We start from the raw sequence: 17,958 nt of genomic DNA on the forward strand, positions 1-17,958 counted from the left end.
AAAACCTAAAGAAATGAAAACACAGGAGGCTACAACCGTCAAATATTGCATTTTTGTGGCCTTTATCTGGCTCCCCAGCTTTGTCGTCTCCGCTCCACGGAGCGAGGTCCTGGTTTTACTTTCCAAATGAAAACGGCCATTTTAGCCCTTCCTAGCCGTAATAGCTCAGTTGGGAGAGCGTCAGACTGAAGATCTTAAGGTCACTGGTTCAATCCCGGGTTTCGGCAAAGACTACTATGAATTGTGGATGTTTGTCAAGAGGGAACAACAGCCCATGTTAGGAAAGTGAACTGGTAAAAAGGAATTATCTCAAAAAACCTAGATTAATGAAAACACACGAGGCTGGTAGGAAAGTGAACTGGTAAAAAGGAATTATCTCCAAAAACCTAAATTAATGAAAACACAGGAGGCTACAACCGTCAAATATTGCATTTTTGTGGCCTTTATCTGGCTCCCCAGCTTTGTCGTCTGCGCTTCACGGAGCGAGGTCCTGGTTTTACTTTCCAAATGAAAACGGTCATTTTAGCCCTTCCTAGCCGAAATAGCTCAGTTGGGAGAGCGTCAGACTGAAGATCTGAAGGTCACTGGTTCAATCCCGGGTTTCGGATAAGACTACTATGAATTGTGGATGTTTGTCAAGAGGGAACAACAGCCCATGTTAGGAAAGTGAACTGGTAAAAAGGAATTATCTCCAAAAACCTGCATTAATGAAAACACACGAGGCTACAACCGTCAAATATTGCATTTTTGTGGCCTTTATCTGGCTCCCCAGCTTTGTCTTCTCCGCTCCAAGGAGCGAGCTCCCGGTTTTACTTTCCAAATGAAAACGGTCATTTTAGCCCTTCCTAGCCGAAATAGCTCAGTTGGGAGAGCGTCAGACTGAAGATCTGAAGGTCACTGGTTCAATCCCGGGTTTCAGCAAAGACTACTATGAATTGTGGATGTTTGTCAGTAGGGAACAACAGCTCATGTTAGAAAAATGAACTGGTAAAAAGGAATTATCTCCAAAAACCTAGATTAATGAAAACACAGGAGGCTACAACCGTCAAATATTGCATTTTTGTGGCCTTTATCTGGCTCCCCAGCTTTGTCGTCTACGCTCCACGGAGCGAGGTCCTGGTTTTACTTTCCAAATGAAAACGGCCATTTTAGCCCTTTAGCCCTGAAGGTCACTGGTTCAATCCCGGGTTTCAGCAAAGACTACTATGAATTTTGGATGTTTGTCAAGAGGGAACAACAGCCCATGTTAGGAAAGTGAACTGGTAAAAAGGAATTATCTCAAAAAACCTAGATTAATGAAAACACACGAGGCTGGTAGGAAAGTGAAATGGTAAAAAGGAATTATCTCTAAAAACCTGCTTTAATGAAAACACACGAGGCTGGTAGGAAAGTGAACTGGTAAAAAGGAATTATCTCCAAAAACCTAGATTAATGAAAACACAGGAGGCTACAACCGTCAAATATTGCATTTTTGTGGCCTTTATCTGGCTCCCCAGCTTTGTCGTCTCCGCTCCACGGAGCGATGTCCCGGTTTTACTTTCCAAATGAAAACGGCCATTTTAGCCCTTCCTAGCCGAAATAGCTCAGTTGGGAGAGCGTCAGACTGAAGATCTGAAGGTCCCTGGTTCAATCCCGGGTTTCGGCAAAGACTACTATGAATTGTGGATGTTTGTCAAGAGGGAACAACAGCCCATGTTAGGAAAGTGAACTGGTAAAAATGAATTATCTCCAAAAACCTAGATTAATGAAAACACACGAGGCTGGTAGGAAAGTGAACTGGTAAAAAGGAATTATCTCCAAAAACCTAGATTAATGAAAACACAGGAGGCTACAACCGTCAAATATTGCATTTTTGTGGCCTTTATCTGGCTCCCCAGCTTTGTCGTCTCCGCTCCGCGGAGCGAGCTGCCGGTTTTACTTTCCAAATGAAAACGGCCATTTTAGCCCTTCCTAGCCGAAATAGCTCAGTTGGGAGAGCGTCAGACTGAAGATCTGAAGGTCCCTGGTTCAATCCCGGGTTTCGGCAAAGACTACTATGAATTTTGGATGTTTGTCAGTAGGGAACAACATCCCATGTTAGGAAAGTGAACTGGTAAAAAGGAATTATCTCAAAAAACCTAGATTAATGAAAACACACGAGGCTGGTAGGAAAGTGAACTGGTAAAAAGGAATTATCTCAAAAAATCTAGATTAATGAAAACACACGAGGCTGGTAGGAAAGTGAACTGGTAAAAAGGAATTATCTCCAAAAACCTAGATTAATGAAAACACACGAGGCTACAACCGTCAAATATTGCATTTTTGTGGCCTTTATCTGGCTCCCCAGCTTTGTCTTCTCCGCTCCAAGGAGCGAGCTCCCGGTTTTATTTTCCAGATGAAAACGGCCATTTTAGCCCTTCCTAGCCGAAATAGCTCAGTTGGGAGAGCGTCAGACTGAAGATCTGAAGGTCCCTGGTTCAGTCCCGGGTTTCGGCAAAGACTACTATGAATTGTGGATGTTTGTCAAGAGGGAACAACAGCCCATGTTAGGAAAGTGAACTAGTAAAAAGGAATTATCTCCAAAAACCTAGATTAATGAAAACACAGGAGGCTGGTAGGAAAGTGAACTGGTAAAATGGAATTATCTCCAAAAACCTAAATTAATGAAAACACAGGAGGCTACAACCGTCAAATATTGCATTTTTGTGGCCTTTATCTGGCTCCCCAGCTTTGTCTTCTACGCTCCGCGGAGCGAGCTGCCGGTTTTACTTTCCAAATGAAAACGGCCATTTTAGCCCTTCCTAGCCGAAATAGCTCAGTTGGGAGAGCGTCAGACTGAAGATCTGAAGGTCCCTGGTTCAATCCCGGGTTTCGGCAAAGACTACTATGAATTTTGGATGTTTGTCAGTAGGGAACAACAGCCCATGTTAGGAAAGTGAACTGGTAAAAAGGAATTATCTCAAAAAATCTAGATTAATGAAAACACACGAGGCTGGTAGGAAAGTGAACTGGTAAAAAGGAATTATCTCTAAAAACCTGCATTAATGAAAACACACGAGGCTGGTAGGAAAGTGAACTGGTAAAAAGGAATTATCTCCAAAAACCTAGATTAATGAAAACACAGGAGGCTACAACCGTCAAATATTGCATTTTTGTGGCCTTTATCTGGCTCCCCAGCTTTGTCGTCTACGCTCCACGGAGCGAGGTCCTGGTTTTACTTTCCAAATGAAAACGGCCATTTTAGCCCTTCCTAGCCGAAATAGTTCAGTTGGGAGAGCGTCAGACTGAAGATCTGAAGGTCACTAGTTCAATCCCGGGTTTCGGCAAAGACTACTATGAATTGTGGATGTTTGTCAAGAGGGAACAACAGCCCATGTTAGGAAAGTGAACTGGTAAAAATGAATTATCTCCAAAAACCTAGATTAATGAAAACACACGAGGCTGGTAGGAAAGTGAACTGGTAAAAAGGAATTATCTCCAAAAACCTAGATTAATGAAAACACAGGAGGCTACAACCGTCAAATATTGCATTTTTGTGGCCTTTATCTGGCTCCCCAGCTTTGTCGTCTCCGCTCCGCGGAGCGAGCTGCCGGTTTTACTTTCCAAATGAAAACGGCCATTTTAGCCCTTCCTAGCCGAAATAGCTCAGTTGGGAGAGCGTCAGACTGAAGATCTGAAGGTCCCTGGTTCAATCCCGGGTTTCGGCAAAGACTACTATGAATTTTGGATGTTTGTCAGTAGGGAACAACATCCCATGTTAGGAAAGTGAACTGGTAAAAAGGAATTATCTCAAAAAACCTAGATTAATGAAAACACACGAGGCTGGTAGGAAAGTGAACTGGTAAAAAGGAATTATCTCAAAAAATCTAGATTAACGAAAACACACGAGGCTGGTAGGAAAGTGAACTGGTAAAAAGGAATTATCTCCAAAAACCTAGATTAATGAAAACACACGAGGCTACAACCGTCAAATATTGCATTTTTGTGGCCTTTATCTGGCTCCCCAGCTTTGTCTTCTCCGCTCCAAGGAGCGAGCTCCCGGTTTTACTTTCCAAATGAAAACGGTCATTTTAGCCCTTCCTAGCCGAAATAGCTCAGTTGGGAGAGCGTCAGACTGAAGATCTGAAGGTCACTGGTTCAATCCCGGGTTTCAGCAAAGACTACTATGAATTGTGGATGTTTGTCAGTAGGGAACAACAGCTCATGTTAGAAAAATGAACTGGTAAAAAGGAATTATCTCCAAAAACCTAGATTAATGAAAACACAGGAGGCTACAACCGTAAAATATTGCATTTTTGTGGCCTTTATCTGAATCCCCAGCTTTGTCGTCTACGCTCCACGGAGCGAGGTCCTGGTTTTACTTTCCAAATGAAAACGGCCATTTTAGCCCTTTAGCCCTGAAGGTCACTGGTTCAATCCCGGGTTTCGGCAAAGACTACTATGAATTGTGGATGTTTGTCAGTAGGGAACAACAGCCCATGTTAGAAAAATGAACTGGTAAAAAGGAATTATCTCCAAAAACCTAGATTAATGAAAACACAGGAGGCTACAACCGTCAAATATTGCATTTTTGTGGCCTTTATCTGGCTCCCCAGCTTTGTCGTCTACGCTCCACGGAGCGAGGTCCTGGTTTTACTTTCCAAATGAAAACGGCCATTTTAGCCCTTCCTAGCCGAAATAGTTCAGTTGGGAGAGCGTCAGATTGAAGATCTGAAGGTCACTGGTTCAATCCCGGGTTTCGTTAAAGACTACTATGAATTGTGGATGTTTGTCAAGAGGGAACAACAGCCCATGTTAGGAAAGTGAACTGGTAAAAAGGAATTATCTCCAAAAACCTAAAGAAATGAAAACACAGGAGGCTACAACCGTCAAATATTGCATTTTTGTGGCCTTTATCTGGCTCCCCAGCTTTGTCGTCTCCGCTCCACGGAGCGAGGTCCTGGTTTTACTTTCCAAATGAAAACGGCCATTTTAGCCCTTCCTAGCCGTAATAGCTCAGTTGGGAGAGCGTCAGACTGAAGATCTTAAGGTCACTGGTTCAATCCCGGGTTTCGGCAAAGACTACTATGAATTGTGGATGTTTGTCAAGAGGGAACAACAGCCCATGTTAGGAAAGTGAACTGGTAAAAAGGAATTATCTCAAAAAACCTAGATTAATGAAAACACACGAGGCTGGTAGGAAAGTGAACTGGTAAAAAGGAATTATCTCCAAAAACCTAAATTAATGAAAACACAGGAGGCTACAACCGTCAAATATTGCATTTTTGTGGCCTTTATCTGGCTCCCCAGCTTTGTCGTCTGCGCTTCACGGAGCGAGGTCCTGGTTTTACTTTCCAAATGAAAACGGCCATCTTAGCCCTTCCTAGCCGAAATAGCTCAGTTGGGAGAGCGTCAGGCTGAAGATCTGAAGGTCACTGGTTCAATCCCGGGTTTCGGATAAGACTACTATGAATTGTGGATGTTTGTCAAGAGGGAACAACAGCCTATGTTAGGAAAGTGAACTGGTAAAAAGGAATTATCTCCAAAAACCTGCATTAATGAAAACACACGAGGCTACAACCGTCAAATATTGCATTTTTGTGGCCTTTATCTGGCTCCCCAGCTTTGTCTTCTCCGCTCCAAGGAGCGAGCTCCCGGTTTTACTTTCCAAATGAAAACGGCCATTTTAGCCCTTCCTAGCCGAAATAGCTCAGTTGGGAGAGCGTCAGACTGAAGATCTGAAGGTCCCTGGTTCAATCCCGGGTTTCGGCAAAGACTACTATGAATTGTGGATGTTTGTCAAGAGGGAACAACAGCCCATGTTAGGAAAGTGAACTGGTAAAAATGAATTATCTCCAAAAACCTAGATTAATGAAAACACACGAGGCTGGTAGGAAAGTGAACTGGTAAAAAGGAATTATCTCCAAAAACCTAGATTAATGAAAACACAGGAGGCTACAACCGTCAAATATTGCATTTTTGTGGCCTTTATCTGGCTCCCCAGCTTTGTCGTCTCCGCTCCGCGGAGCGAGTTCCTGGTTTTACTTTCCAAATGAAAACGGCCATTTTAGCCCTTCCTAGCCGTAATAGCTCAGTTGGGAGAGCGTCAGACTGAAGATCTTAAGGTCACTGGTTCAATCCCGGGTTTCGGCAAAGACTACTATGAATTGTGGATGTTTGTCAAGAGGGAACAACAGCCCATGTTAGGAAAGTGAACTGGTAAAAAGGAATTATCTCAAAAAACCTAGATTAATGAAAACACACGAGGCTGGTAGGAAAGTGAACTGGTAAAAAGGAATTATCTCCAAAAACCTAGATTAATGAAAACACAGGAGGCTACAACCGTCAAATATTGCATTTTTGTGGCCTTTATCTGGCTCCCCAGCTTTGTCGTCTGCGCTTCACGGAGCGAGGTCCTGGTTTTACTTTCCAAATGAAAACGGCCATCTTAGCCCTTCCTAGCCGAAATAGCTCAGTTGGGAGAGCGTCAGGCTGAAGATCTGAAGGTCACTGGTTCAATCCCGGGTTTCGGATAAGACTACTATGAATTGTGGATGTTTGTCAAGAGGGAACAACAGCCTATGTTAGGAAAGTGAACTGGTAAAAAGGAATTATCTCCAAAAACCTGCATTAATGAAAACACACGAGGCTACAACCGTCAAATATTGCATTTTTGTGGCCTTTATCTGGCTCCCCAGCTTTGTCGTCTACGCTCCACGGAGCGAGGTCCTGGTTTTACTTTCCAAATGAAAACGGCCATTTTAGCCCTTTAGCCCTGAAGGTCACTGGTTCAATCCCGGGTTTCAGCAAAGACTACTATGAATTTTGGATGTTTGTCAAGAGGGAACAACAGCCCATGTTAGGAAAGTGAACTGGTAAAAAGGAATTATCTCAAAAAACCTAGATTAATGAAAACACACGAGGCTGGTAGGAAAGTGAAATGGTAAAAAGGAATTATCTCTAAAAACCTGCTTTAATGAAAACACACGAGGCTGGTAGGAAAGTGAACTGGTAAAAAGGAATTATCTCCAAAAACCTAGATTAATGAAAACACAGGAGGCTACAACCGTCAAATATTGCATTTTTGTGGCCTTTATCTGGCTCCCCAGCTTTGTCGTCTCCGCTCCACGGAGCGATGTCCCGGTTTTACTTTCCAAATGAAAACGGCCATTTTAGCCCTTCCTAGCCGAAATAGCTCAGTTGGGAGAGCGTCAGACTGAAGATCTGAAGGTCCCTGGTTCAATCCCGGGTTTCGGCAAAGACTACTATGAATTGTGGATGTTTGTCAAGAGGGAACAACAGCCCATGTTAGGAAAGTGAACTGGTAAAAATGAATTATCTCCAAAAACCTAGATTAATGAAAACACACGAGGCTGGTAGGAAAGTGAACTGGTAAAAAGGAATTATCTCCAAAAACCTAGATTAATGAAAACACAGGAGGCTACAACCGTCAAATATTGCATTTTTGTGGCCTTTATCTGGCTCCCCAGCTTTGTCGTCTCCGCTCCGCGGAGCGAGCTGCCGGTTTTACTTTCCAAATGAAAACGGCCATTTTAGCCCTTCCTAGCCGAAATAGCTCAGTTGGGAGAGCGTCAGACTGAAGATCTGAAGGTCCCTGGTTCAATCCCGGGTTTCGGCAAAGACTACTATGAATTTTGGATGTTTGTCAGTAGGGAACAACATCCCATGTTAGGAAAGTGAACTGGTAAAAAGGAATTATCTCAAAAAACCTAGATTAATGAAAACACACGAGGCTGGTAGGAAAGTGAACTGGTAAAAAGGAATTATCTCAAAAAATCTAGATTAATGAAAACACACGAGGCTGGTAGGAAAGTGAACTGGTAAAAAGGAATTATCTCCAAAAACCTAGATTAATGAAAACACACGAGGCTACAACCGTCAAATATTGCATTTTTGTGGCCTTTATCTGGCTCCCCAGCTTTGTCTTCTCCGCTCCAAGGAGCGAGCTCCCGGTTTTATTTTCCAGATGAAAACGGCCATTTTAGCCCTTCCTAGCCGAAATAGCTCAGTTGGGAGAGCGTCAGACTGAAGATCTGAAGGTCCCTGGTTCAGTCCCGGGTTTCGGCAAAGACTACTATGAATTGTGGATGTTTGTCAAGAGGGAACAACAGCCCATGTTAGGAAAGTGAACTAGTAAAAAGGAATTATCTCCAAAAACCTAGATTAATGAAAACACAGGAGGCTGGTAGGAAAGTGAACTGGTAAAATGGAATTATCTCCAAAAACCTAAATTAATGAAAACACAGGAGGCTACAACCGTCAAATATTGCATTTTTGTGGCCTTTATCTGGCTCCCCAGCTTTGTCTTCTACGCTCCGCGGAGCGAGCTGCCGGTTTTACTTTCCAAATGAAAACGGCCATTTTAGCCCTTCCTAGCCGAAATAGCTCAGTTGGGAGAGCGTCAGACTGAAGATCTGAAGGTCCCTGGTTCAATCCCGGGTTTCGGCAAAGACTACTATGAATTTTGGATGTTTGTCAGTAGGGAACAACAGCCCATGTTAGGAAAGTGAACTGGTAAAAAGGAATTATCTCAAAAAATCTAGATTAATGAAAACACACGAGGCTGGTAGGAAAGTGAAATGGTAAAAAGGAATTATCTCTAAAAACCTGCATTAATGAAAACACACGAGGCTGGTAGGAAAGTGAACTGGTAAAAAGGAATTATCTCCAAAAACCTAGATTAATGAAAACACAGGAGGCTACAACCGTCAAATATTGCATTTTTGTGGCCTTTATCTGGCTCCCCAGCTTTGTCGTCTACGCTCCACGGAGCGAGGTCCTGGTTTTACTTTCCAAATGAAAACGGCCATTTTAGCCCTTCCTAGCCGAAATAGTTCAGTTGGGAGAGCGTCAGACTGAAGATCTGAAGGTCACTAGTTCAATCCCGGGTTTCGGCAAAGACTACTATGAATTGTGGATGTTTGTCAAGAGGGAACAACAGCCCATGTTAGGAAAGTGAACTGTTAAAAATGAATTATCTCCAAAAACCTAGATTAATGAAAACACACGAGGCTGGTAGGAAAGTGAACTGGTAAAAAGGAATTATCTCCAAAAACCTAGATTAATGAAAACACAGGAGGCTACAACCGTCAAATATTGCATTTTTGTGGCCTTTATCTGGCTCCCCAGCTTTGTCGTCTCCGCTCCGCGGAGCGAGCTGCCGGTTTTACTTTCCAAATGAAAACGGCCATTTTAGCCCTTCCTAGCCGAAATAGCTCAGTTGGGAGAGCGTCAGACTGAAGATCTGAAGGTCCCTGGTTCAATCCCGGGTTTCGGCAAAGACTACTATGAATTTTGGATGTTTGTCAGTAGGGAACAACATCCCATGTTAGGAAAGTGAACTGGTAAAAAGGAATTATCTCAAAAAACCTAGATTAATGAAAACACACGAGGCTGGTAGGAAAGTGAACTGGTAAAAAGGAATTATCTCAAAAAATCTAGATTAATGAAAACACACGAGGCTGGTAGGAAAGTGAACTGGTAAAAAGGAATTATCTCCAAAAACCTAGATTAATGAAAACACACGAGGCTACAACCGTCAAATATTGCATTTTTGTGGCCTTTATCTGGCTCCCCAGCTTTGTCTTCTCCGCTCCAAGGAGCGAGCTCCCGGTTTTACTTTCCAAATGAAAACGGTCATTTTAGCCCTTCCTAGCCGAAATAGCTCAGTTGGGAGAGCGTCAGACTGAAGATCTGAAGGTCACTGGTTCAATCCCGGGTTTCAGCAAAGACTACTATGAATTGTGGATGTTTGTCAGTAGGGAACAACAGCTCATGTTAGAAAAATGAACTGGTAAAAAGGAATTATCTCCAAAAACCTAGATTAATGAAAACACAGGAGGCTACAACCGTAAAATATTGCATTTTTGTGGCCTTTATCTGAATCCCCAGCTTTGTCGTCTACGCTCCACGGAGCGAGGTCCTGGTTTTACTTTCCAAATGAAAACGGCCATTTTAGCCCTTTAGCCCTGAAGGTCACTGGTTCAATCCCGGGTTTCGGCAAAGACTACTATGAATTTTGGATGTTTGTCAAGAGGGAAACACAGCCCATGTTAGGAAAGTGAACTGGTAAAAAGGAATTATCTCAAAAAACCTAGATTAATGAAAACACACGAGGCTGGTAGGAAAGTGAAATGGTAAAAAGGAATTATCTCTAAAAACCTGCATTAATGAAAACACACGAGGCTGGTAGGAAAGTGAACTGGTAAAAAGGAATTATCTCCAAAAACCTAGATTAATGAAAACACAGGAGGCTACTACCGTCAAATATTGCATTTTTGTGGCCTTTATCTGGCTCCCCAGCTTTGTCGTCTACGCTCCACGGAGCGAGGTCCTGGTTTTACTTTCCAAATGAAAACGGCCATTTTAGCCCTTTAGCCCTGAAGGTCACTGGTTCAATCCCGGGTTTCGGCAAAGACTACTATGAATTGTGGATGTTTGTCAGTAGGGAACAACAGCCCATGTTAGAAAAATGAACTGGTAAAAAGGAATTATCTCCAAAAACCTAGATTAATGAAAACACAGGAGGCTACAACCGTCAAATATTGCATTTTTGTGGCCTTTATCTGGCTCCCCAGCTTTGTCGTCTACGCTCCACGGAGCGAGGTCCTGGTTTTACTTTCCAAATGAAAACGGCCATTTTAGCCCTTCCTAGCCGAAATAGTTCAGTTGGGAGAGCGTCAGATTGAAGATCTGAAGGTCACTGGTTCAATCCCGGGTTTCGTTAAAGACTACTATGAATTGTGGATGTTTGTCAAGAGGGAACAACAGCCCATGTTAGGAAAGTGAACTGGTAAAAAGGAATTATCTCCAAAAACCTAGATGAATGAAAACACAGGAGGCTACAACCGTCAAATATTGCATTTTTGTGGCCTTTATCTGGCTCCCCAGCTTTGTCGTCTCCGCTCCACGGAGCGAGGTCCTGGTTTTACTTTCCAAATGAAAACGGCCATTTTAGCCCTTCCTAGCCGTAATAGCTCAGTTGGGAGAGCGTCAGACTGAAGATCTTAAGGTCACTGGTTCAATCCCGGGTTTCGGCAAAGACTACTATGAATTGTGGATGTTTGTCAAGAGGGAACAACAGCCCATGTTAGGAAAGTGAACTGGTAAAAAGGAATTATCTCAAAAAACCTAGATTAATGAAAACACACGAGGCTGGTAGGAAAGTGAACTGGTAAAAAGGAATTATCTCCAAAAACCTAGATTAATGAAAACACAGGAGGCTACAACCGTCAAATATTGCATTTTTGTGGCCTTTATCTGGCTCCCCAGCTTTGTCGTCTGCGCTTCACGGAGCGAGGTCCTGGTTTTACTTTCCAAATGAAAACGGCCATCTTAGCCCTTCCTAGCCGAAATAGCTCAGTTGGGAGAGCGTCAGGCTGAAGATCTGAAGGTCACTGGTTCAATCCCGGGTTTCGGATAAGACTACTATGAATTGTGGATGTTTGTCAAGAGGGAACAACAGCCTATGTTAGGAAAGTGAACTGGTAAAAAGGAATTATCTCCAAAAACCTGCATTAATGAAAACACACGAGGCTACAACCGTAAAATATTGCATTTTTGTGGCCTTTATCTGAATCCCCAGCTTTGTCGTCTACGCTCCACGGAGCGAGGTCCTGGTTTTACTTTCCAAATGAAAACGGCCATTTTAGCCCTTTAGCCCTGAAGGTCACTGGTTCAATCCCGGGTTTCGGCAAAGACTACTATGAATTTTGGATGTTTGTCAAGAGGGAAACACAGCCCATGTTAGGAAAGTGAACTGGTAAAAAGGAATTATCTCAAAAAACCTAGATTAATGAAAACACACGAGGCTGGTAGGAAAGTGAAATGGTAAAAAGGAATTATCTCCAAAAACCTAGATTAATGAAAACACAGGAGGCTACAACCGTCAAATATTGCATTTTTGTGGCCTTTATCTAGCTCCCCAGCTTTGTCTTCTCCGCTCCAAGGAGCGAGCTCCCGGTTTTACTTTCCAAATGAAAACGGCCATTTTAGCCCTTCCTAGCCGAAATAGCTCAGTTGGGAGAGCGTCAGACTGATGATCTGAAGGTCCCTGGTTCAATCCCGGGTTTCAGCAAAGACTACTATGAATTGTGGATGTTTGTCAAGAGGGAACAACAGCCCATGTTAGGAAAGTGAACTGGTAAAAAGGAATTATCTCCAAAAACCTAGATGAATGAAAACACAGGAGGCTACAACCGTCAAATATTGCATTTTTGTGGCCTTTATCTGGCTCCCCAGCTTTGTCGTCTCCGCTCCACGGAGCGAGGTCCTGGTTTTACTTTCCAAATGAAAACGGCCATTTTAGCCCTTCCTAGCCGTAATAGCTCAGTTGGGAGAGCGTCAGACTGAAGATCTGAAGGTCCCTGGTTCAATCCCGGGTTTCGGCAAAGACTACTATGAATTGTGGATGTTTGTCAAGAGGGAACAACAGCCCATGTTAGGAAAGTGAACTGGTAAAAAGGAATTATCTCCAAAAACCTAGATGAATGAAAACACAGGAGGCTACAACCGTCAAATATTGCATTTTTGTGGCCTTTATCTGGCTCCCCAGCTTTGTCTTCTCCGCTCCAAGGAGCGAGCTCCTGGTTTTACTTTCCAAATGAAAACGGCCATTTTAGCCCTTCCTAGCCGAAATAGCTCAGTTGGGAGAGCGTCAGACTGATGATCTGAAGGTCACTGGTTCAATCCCGGGTTTCGGATAAGACTACTATGAATTGTGGATGTTTGTCAAGAGGGAACAACAGCCCATGTTAGGAAAGTGAACTGGTAAAAAGGAATTATCTCAAAAAACCTAAAGAAATGAAAACACAGGAGGCTACAACCGTCAAATATTGCATTTTTGTGGCCTTTATCTGGCTCCCCAGCTTTGTCGTCTCCGCTCCACGGAGCGAGGTCCTGGTTTTACTTTCCAAATGAAAACGGCCATTTTAGCCCTTCCTAGCCGTAATAGCTCAGTTGGGAGAGCGTCAGACTGAAGATCTTAAGGTCACTGGTTCAATCCCGGGTTTCGGCAAAGACTACTATGAATTGTGGATGTTTGTCAAGAGGGAACAACAGCCCATGTTAGGAAAGTGAACTGGTAAAAAGGAATTATCTCAAAAAACCTAGATTAATGAAAACACACGAGGCTGGTAGGAAAGTGAACTGGTAAAAAGGAATTATCTCCAAAAACCTAAATTAATGAAAACACAGGAGGCTACAACCGTCAAATATTGCATTTTTGTGGCCTTTATCTGGCTCCCCAGCTTTGTCGTCTGCGCTTCACGGAGCGAGGTCCTGGTTTTACTTTCCAAATGAAAACGGTCATTTTAGCCCTTCCTAGCCGAAATAGCTCAGTTGGGAGAGCGTCAGACTGAAGATCTGAAGGTCACTGGTTCAATCCCGGGTTTCGGATAAGACTACTATGAATTGTGGATGTTTGTCAAGAGGGAACAACAGCCCATGTTAGGAAAGTGAACTGGTAAAAAGGAATTATCTCCAAAAACCTGCATTAATGAAAACACACGAGGCTACAACCGTCAAATATTGCATTTTTGTGGCCTTTATCTGGCTCCCCAGCTTTGTCTTCTCCGCTCCAAGGAGCGAGCTCCCGGTTTTACTTTCCAAATGAAAACGGTCATTTTAGCCCTTCCTAGCCGAAATAGCTCAGTTGGGAGAGCGTCAGACTGAAGATCTGAAGGTCACTGGTTCAATCCCGGGTTTCAGCAAAGACTACTATGAATTGTGGATGTTTGTCAGTAGGGAACAACAGCTCATGTTAGAAAAATGAACTGGTAAAAAGGAATTATCTCCAAAAACCTAGATTAATGAAAACACAGGAGGCTACAACCGTCAAATATTGCATTTTTGTGGCCTTTATCTGGCTCCCCAGCTTTGTCGTCTACGCTCCACGGAGCGAGGTCCTGGTTTTACTTTCCAAATGAAAACGGCCATTTTAGCCCTTTAGCCCTGAAGGTCACTGGTTCAATCCCGGGTTTCAGCAAAGACTACTATGAATTTTGGATGTTTGTCAAGAGGGAACAACAGCCCATGTTAGGAAAGTGAACTGGTAAAAAGGAATTATCTCAAAAAACCTAGATTAATGAAAACACACGAGGCTGGTAGGAAAGTGAAATGGTAAAAAGGAATTATCTCTAAAAACCTGCTTTAATGAAAACACACGAGGCTGGTAGGAAAGTGAACTGGTAAAAAGGAATTATCTCCAAAAACCTAGATTAATGAAAACACAGGAGGCTACAACCGTCAAATATTGCATTTTTGTGGCCTTTATCTGGCTCCCCAGCTTTGTCGTCTCCGCTCCACGGAGCGATGTCCCGGTTTTACTTTCCAAATGAAAACGGCCATTTTAGCCCTTCCTAGCCGAAATAGCTCAGTTGGGAGAGCGTCAGACTGAAGATCTGAAGGTCCCTGGTTCAATCCCGGGTTTCGGCAAAGACTACTATGAATTGTGGATGTTTGTCAAGAGGGAACAACAGCCCATGTTAGGAAAGTGAACTGGTAAAAATGAATTATCTCCAAAAACCTAGATTAATGAAAACACACGAGGCTGGTAGGAAAGTGAACTGGTAAAAAGGAATTATCTCCAAAAACCTAGATTAATGAAAACACAGGAGGCTACAACCGTCAAATATTGCATTTTTGTGGCCTTTATCTGGCTCCCCAGCTTTGTCGTCTCCGCTCCGCGGAGCGAGCTGCCGGTTTTACTTTCCAAATGAAAACGGCCATTTTAGCCCTTCCTAGCCGAAATAGCTCAGTTGGGAGAGCGTCAGACTGAAGATCTGAAGGTCCCTGGTTCAATCCCGGGTTTCGGCAAAGACTACTATGAATTTTGGATGTTTGTCAGTAGGGAACAACATCCCATGTTAGGAAAGTGAACTGGTAAAAAGGAATTATCTCAAAAAACCTAGATTAATGAAAACACACGAGGCTGGTAGGAAAGTGAACTGGTAAAAAGGAATTATCTCAAAAAATCTAGATTAATGAAAACACACGAGGCTGGTAGGAAAGTGAACTGGTAAAAAGGAATTATCTCCAAAAACCTAGATTAATGAAAACACACGAGGCTACAACCGTCAAATATTGCATTTTTGTGGCCTTTATCTGGCTCCCCAGCTTTGTCTTCTCCGCTCCAAGGAGCGAGCTCCCGGTTTTATTTTCCAGATGAAAACGGCCATTTTAGCCCTTCCTAGCCGAAATAGCTCAGTTGGGAGAGCGTCAGACTGAAGATCTGAAGGTCCCTGGTTCAGTCCCGGGTTTCGGCAAAGACTACTATGAATTGTGGATGTTTGTCAAGAGGGAACAACAGCCCATGTTAGGAAAGTGAACTAGTAAAAAGGAATTATCTCCAAAAACCTAGATTAATGAAAACACAGGAGGCTGGTAGGAAAGTGAACTGGTAAAATGGAATTATCTCCAAAAACCTAAATTAATGAAAACACAGGAGGCTACAACCGTCAAATATTGCATTTTTGTGGCCTTTATCTGGCTCCCCAGCTTTGTCTTCTACGCTCCGCGGAGCGAGCTGCCGGTTTTACTTTCCAAATGAAAACGGCCATTTTAGCCCTTCCTAGCCGAAATAGCTCAGTTGGGAGAGCGTCAGACTGAAGATCTGAAGGTCCCTGGTTCAATCCCGGGTTTCGGCAAAGACTACTATGAATTTTGGATGTTTGTCAGTAGGGAACAACAGCCCATGTTAGGAAAGTGAACTGGTAAAAAGGAATTATCTCAAAAAATCTAGATTAATGAAAACACACGAGGCTGGTAGGAAAGTGAAATGGTAAAAAGGAATTATCTCTAAAAACCTGCATTAATGAAAACACACGAGGCTGGTAGGAAAGTGAACTGGTAAAAAGGAATTATCTCCAAAAACCTAGATTAATGAAAACACAGGAGGCTACAACCGTCAAATATTGCATTTTTGTGGCCTTTATCTGGCTCCCCAGCTTTGTCGTCTACGCTCCACGGAGCGAGGTCCTGGTTTTACTTTCCAAATGAAAACGGCCATTTTAGCCCTTCCTAGCCGAAATAGTTCAGTTGGGAGAGCGTCAGACTGAAGATCTGAAGGTCACTAGTTCAATCCCGGGTTTCGGCAAAGACTACTATGAATTGTGGATGTTTGTCAAGAGGGAACAACAGCCCATGTTAGGAAAGTGAACTGGTAAAAATGAATTATCTCCAAAAACCTAGATTAATGAAAACACACGAGGCTGGTAGGAAAGTGAACTGGTAAAAAGGAATTATCTCCAAAAACCTAGATTAATGAAAACACACGAGGCTACAACCGTCAAATATTGCATTTTTGTGGCCTTTATCTGGCTCCCCAGCTTTGTCTTCTCCGCTCCAAGGAGCGAGCTCCCGGTTTTACTTTCCAAATGAAAACGGTCATTTTAGCCCTTCCTAGCCGAAATAGCTCAGTTGGGAGAGCGTCAGACTGAAGATCTGAAGGTCACTGGTTCAATCCCGGGTTTCAGCAAAGACTACTATGAATTGTGGATGTTTGTCAGTAGGGAACAACAGCTCATGTTAGAAAAATGAACTGGTAAAAAGGAATTATCTCCAAAAACCTAGATTAATGAAAACACAGGAGGCTACAACCGTAAAATATTGCATTTTTGTGGCCTTTATCTGAATCCCCAGCTTTGTCGTCTACGCTCCACGGAGCGAGGTCCTGGTTTTACTTTCCAAATGAAAACGGCCATTTTAGCCCTTTAGCCCTGAAGGTCACTGGTTCAATCCCGGGTTTCGGCAAAGACTACTATGAATTGTGGATGTTTGTCAGTAGGGAACAACAGCCCATGTTAGAAAAATGAACTGGTAAAAAGGAATTATCTCCAAAAACCTAGATTAATGAAAACACAGGAGGCTACAACCGTCAAATATTGCATTTTTGTGGCCTTTATCTGGCTCCCCAGCTTTGTCGTCTACGCTCCACGGAGCGAGGTCCTGGTTTTACTTTCCAAATGAAAACGGCCATTTTAGCCCTTCCTAGCCGAAATAGTTCAGTTGGGAGAGCGTCAGATTGAAGATCTGAAGGTCACTGGTTCAATCCCGGGTTTCGTTAAAGACTACTATGAATTGTGGATGTTTGTCAAGAGGGAACAACAGCCCATGTTAGGAAAGTGAACTGGTAAAAAGGAATTATCTCCAAAAACCTAAAGAAATGAAAACACAGGAGGCTACAACCGTCAAATATTGCATTTTTGTGGCCTTTATCTGGCTCCCCAGCTTTGTCGTCTCCGCTCCACGGAGCGAGGTCCTGGTTTTACTTTCCAAATGAAAACGGCCATTTTAGCCCTTCCTAGCCGTAATAGCTCAGTTGGGAGAGCGTCAGACTGAAGATCTTAAGGTCACTGGTTCAATCCCGGGTTTCGGCAAAGACTACTATGAATTGTGGATGTTTGTCAAGAGGGAACAACAGCCCATGTTAGGAAAGTGAACTGGTAAAAAGGAATTATCTCAAAAAACCTAGATTAATGAAAACACACGAGGCTGGTAGGAAAGTGAACTGGTAAAAAGGAATTATCTCCAAAAACCTAAATTAATGAAAACACAGGAGGCTACAACCGTCAAATATTGCATTTTTGTGGCCTTTATCTGGCTCCCCAGCTTTGTCGTCTGCGCTTCACGGAGCGAGGTCCTGGTTTTACTTTCCAAATGAAAACGGCCATCTTAGCCCTTCCTAGCCGAAATAGCTCAGTTGGGAGAGCGTCAGGCTGAAGATCTGAAGGTCACTGGTTCAATCCCGGGTTTCGGATAAGACTACTATGAATTGTGGATGTTTGTCAAGAGGGAACAACAGCCTATGTTAGGAAAGTGAACTGGTAAAAAGGAATTATCTCCAAAAACCTGCATTAATGAAAACACACGAGGCTACAACCGTCAAATATTGCATTTTTGTGGCCTTTATCTGGCTCCCCAGCTTTGTCTTCTCCGCTCCAAGGAGCGAGCTCCCGGTTTTACTTTCCAAATGAAAACGGC

The 17,958-nt window shown here is 43.1% G+C and overlaps 14 non-coding genes across 14 annotated transcripts; all 14 read left to right on the forward strand.

The window, feature by feature from the left end:
* The first annotated feature begins 1,572 nt into the window (after positions 1-1,572).
* Positions 1,573-1,645, forward strand: trnaf-gaa (transfer RNA phenylalanine (anticodon GAA)). Its single transcript has one exon. It is a non-coding gene; the product is annotated as a tRNA-Phe (tRNA).
* Positions 1,646-1,953: 308 nt separating this feature from the next.
* trnaf-gaa (transfer RNA phenylalanine (anticodon GAA)) lies at positions 1,954-2,026 on the forward strand. Its single transcript has one exon. It is a non-coding gene; the product is annotated as a tRNA-Phe (tRNA).
* Positions 2,027-2,783: 757 nt separating this feature from the next.
* On the forward strand, positions 2,784-2,856 carry trnaf-gaa (transfer RNA phenylalanine (anticodon GAA)). The gene has a single exon. It is a non-coding gene; the product is annotated as a tRNA-Phe (tRNA).
* Positions 2,857-3,613: 757 nt separating this feature from the next.
* trnaf-gaa (transfer RNA phenylalanine (anticodon GAA)) lies at positions 3,614-3,686 on the forward strand. Its single transcript has one exon. It is a non-coding gene; the product is annotated as a tRNA-Phe (tRNA).
* Positions 3,687-5,657: 1,971 nt separating this feature from the next.
* trnaf-gaa (transfer RNA phenylalanine (anticodon GAA)) lies at positions 5,658-5,730 on the forward strand. The gene has a single exon. It is a non-coding gene; the product is annotated as a tRNA-Phe (tRNA).
* A 1,413-nt stretch (positions 5,731-7,143) lies between these two features.
* On the forward strand, positions 7,144-7,216 carry trnaf-gaa (transfer RNA phenylalanine (anticodon GAA)). The gene has a single exon. It is a non-coding gene; the product is annotated as a tRNA-Phe (tRNA).
* A 308-nt stretch (positions 7,217-7,524) lies between these two features.
* Positions 7,525-7,597, forward strand: trnaf-gaa (transfer RNA phenylalanine (anticodon GAA)). Its single transcript has one exon. It is a non-coding gene; the product is annotated as a tRNA-Phe (tRNA).
* Positions 7,598-8,354: 757 nt separating this feature from the next.
* On the forward strand, positions 8,355-8,427 carry trnaf-gaa (transfer RNA phenylalanine (anticodon GAA)). Its single transcript has one exon. It is a non-coding gene; the product is annotated as a tRNA-Phe (tRNA).
* Positions 8,428-9,184: 757 nt separating this feature from the next.
* trnaf-gaa (transfer RNA phenylalanine (anticodon GAA)) lies at positions 9,185-9,257 on the forward strand. The gene has a single exon. It is a non-coding gene; the product is annotated as a tRNA-Phe (tRNA).
* A 2,725-nt stretch (positions 9,258-11,982) lies between these two features.
* On the forward strand, positions 11,983-12,055 carry trnai-gau (transfer RNA isoleucine (anticodon GAU)). Its single transcript has one exon. It is a non-coding gene; the product is annotated as a tRNA-Ile (tRNA).
* Positions 12,056-12,608: 553 nt separating this feature from the next.
* Positions 12,609-12,681, forward strand: trnai-gau (transfer RNA isoleucine (anticodon GAU)). Its single transcript has one exon. It is a non-coding gene; the product is annotated as a tRNA-Ile (tRNA).
* A 1,658-nt stretch (positions 12,682-14,339) lies between these two features.
* On the forward strand, positions 14,340-14,412 carry trnaf-gaa (transfer RNA phenylalanine (anticodon GAA)). The gene has a single exon. It is a non-coding gene; the product is annotated as a tRNA-Phe (tRNA).
* Positions 14,413-14,720: 308 nt separating this feature from the next.
* On the forward strand, positions 14,721-14,793 carry trnaf-gaa (transfer RNA phenylalanine (anticodon GAA)). The gene has a single exon. It is a non-coding gene; the product is annotated as a tRNA-Phe (tRNA).
* Positions 14,794-15,550: 757 nt separating this feature from the next.
* On the forward strand, positions 15,551-15,623 carry trnaf-gaa (transfer RNA phenylalanine (anticodon GAA)). The gene has a single exon. It is a non-coding gene; the product is annotated as a tRNA-Phe (tRNA).
* Positions 15,624-17,958: the final 2,335 nt, after the last annotated feature.

This window comes from Odontesthes bonariensis, chromosome 3 (assembly GCF_027942865.1).
Source record: "Odontesthes bonariensis isolate fOdoBon6 chromosome 3, fOdoBon6.hap1, whole genome shotgun sequence".
Lineage (NCBI taxonomy): Eukaryota > Metazoa > Chordata > Actinopteri > Atheriniformes > Atherinopsidae > Odontesthes > Odontesthes bonariensis.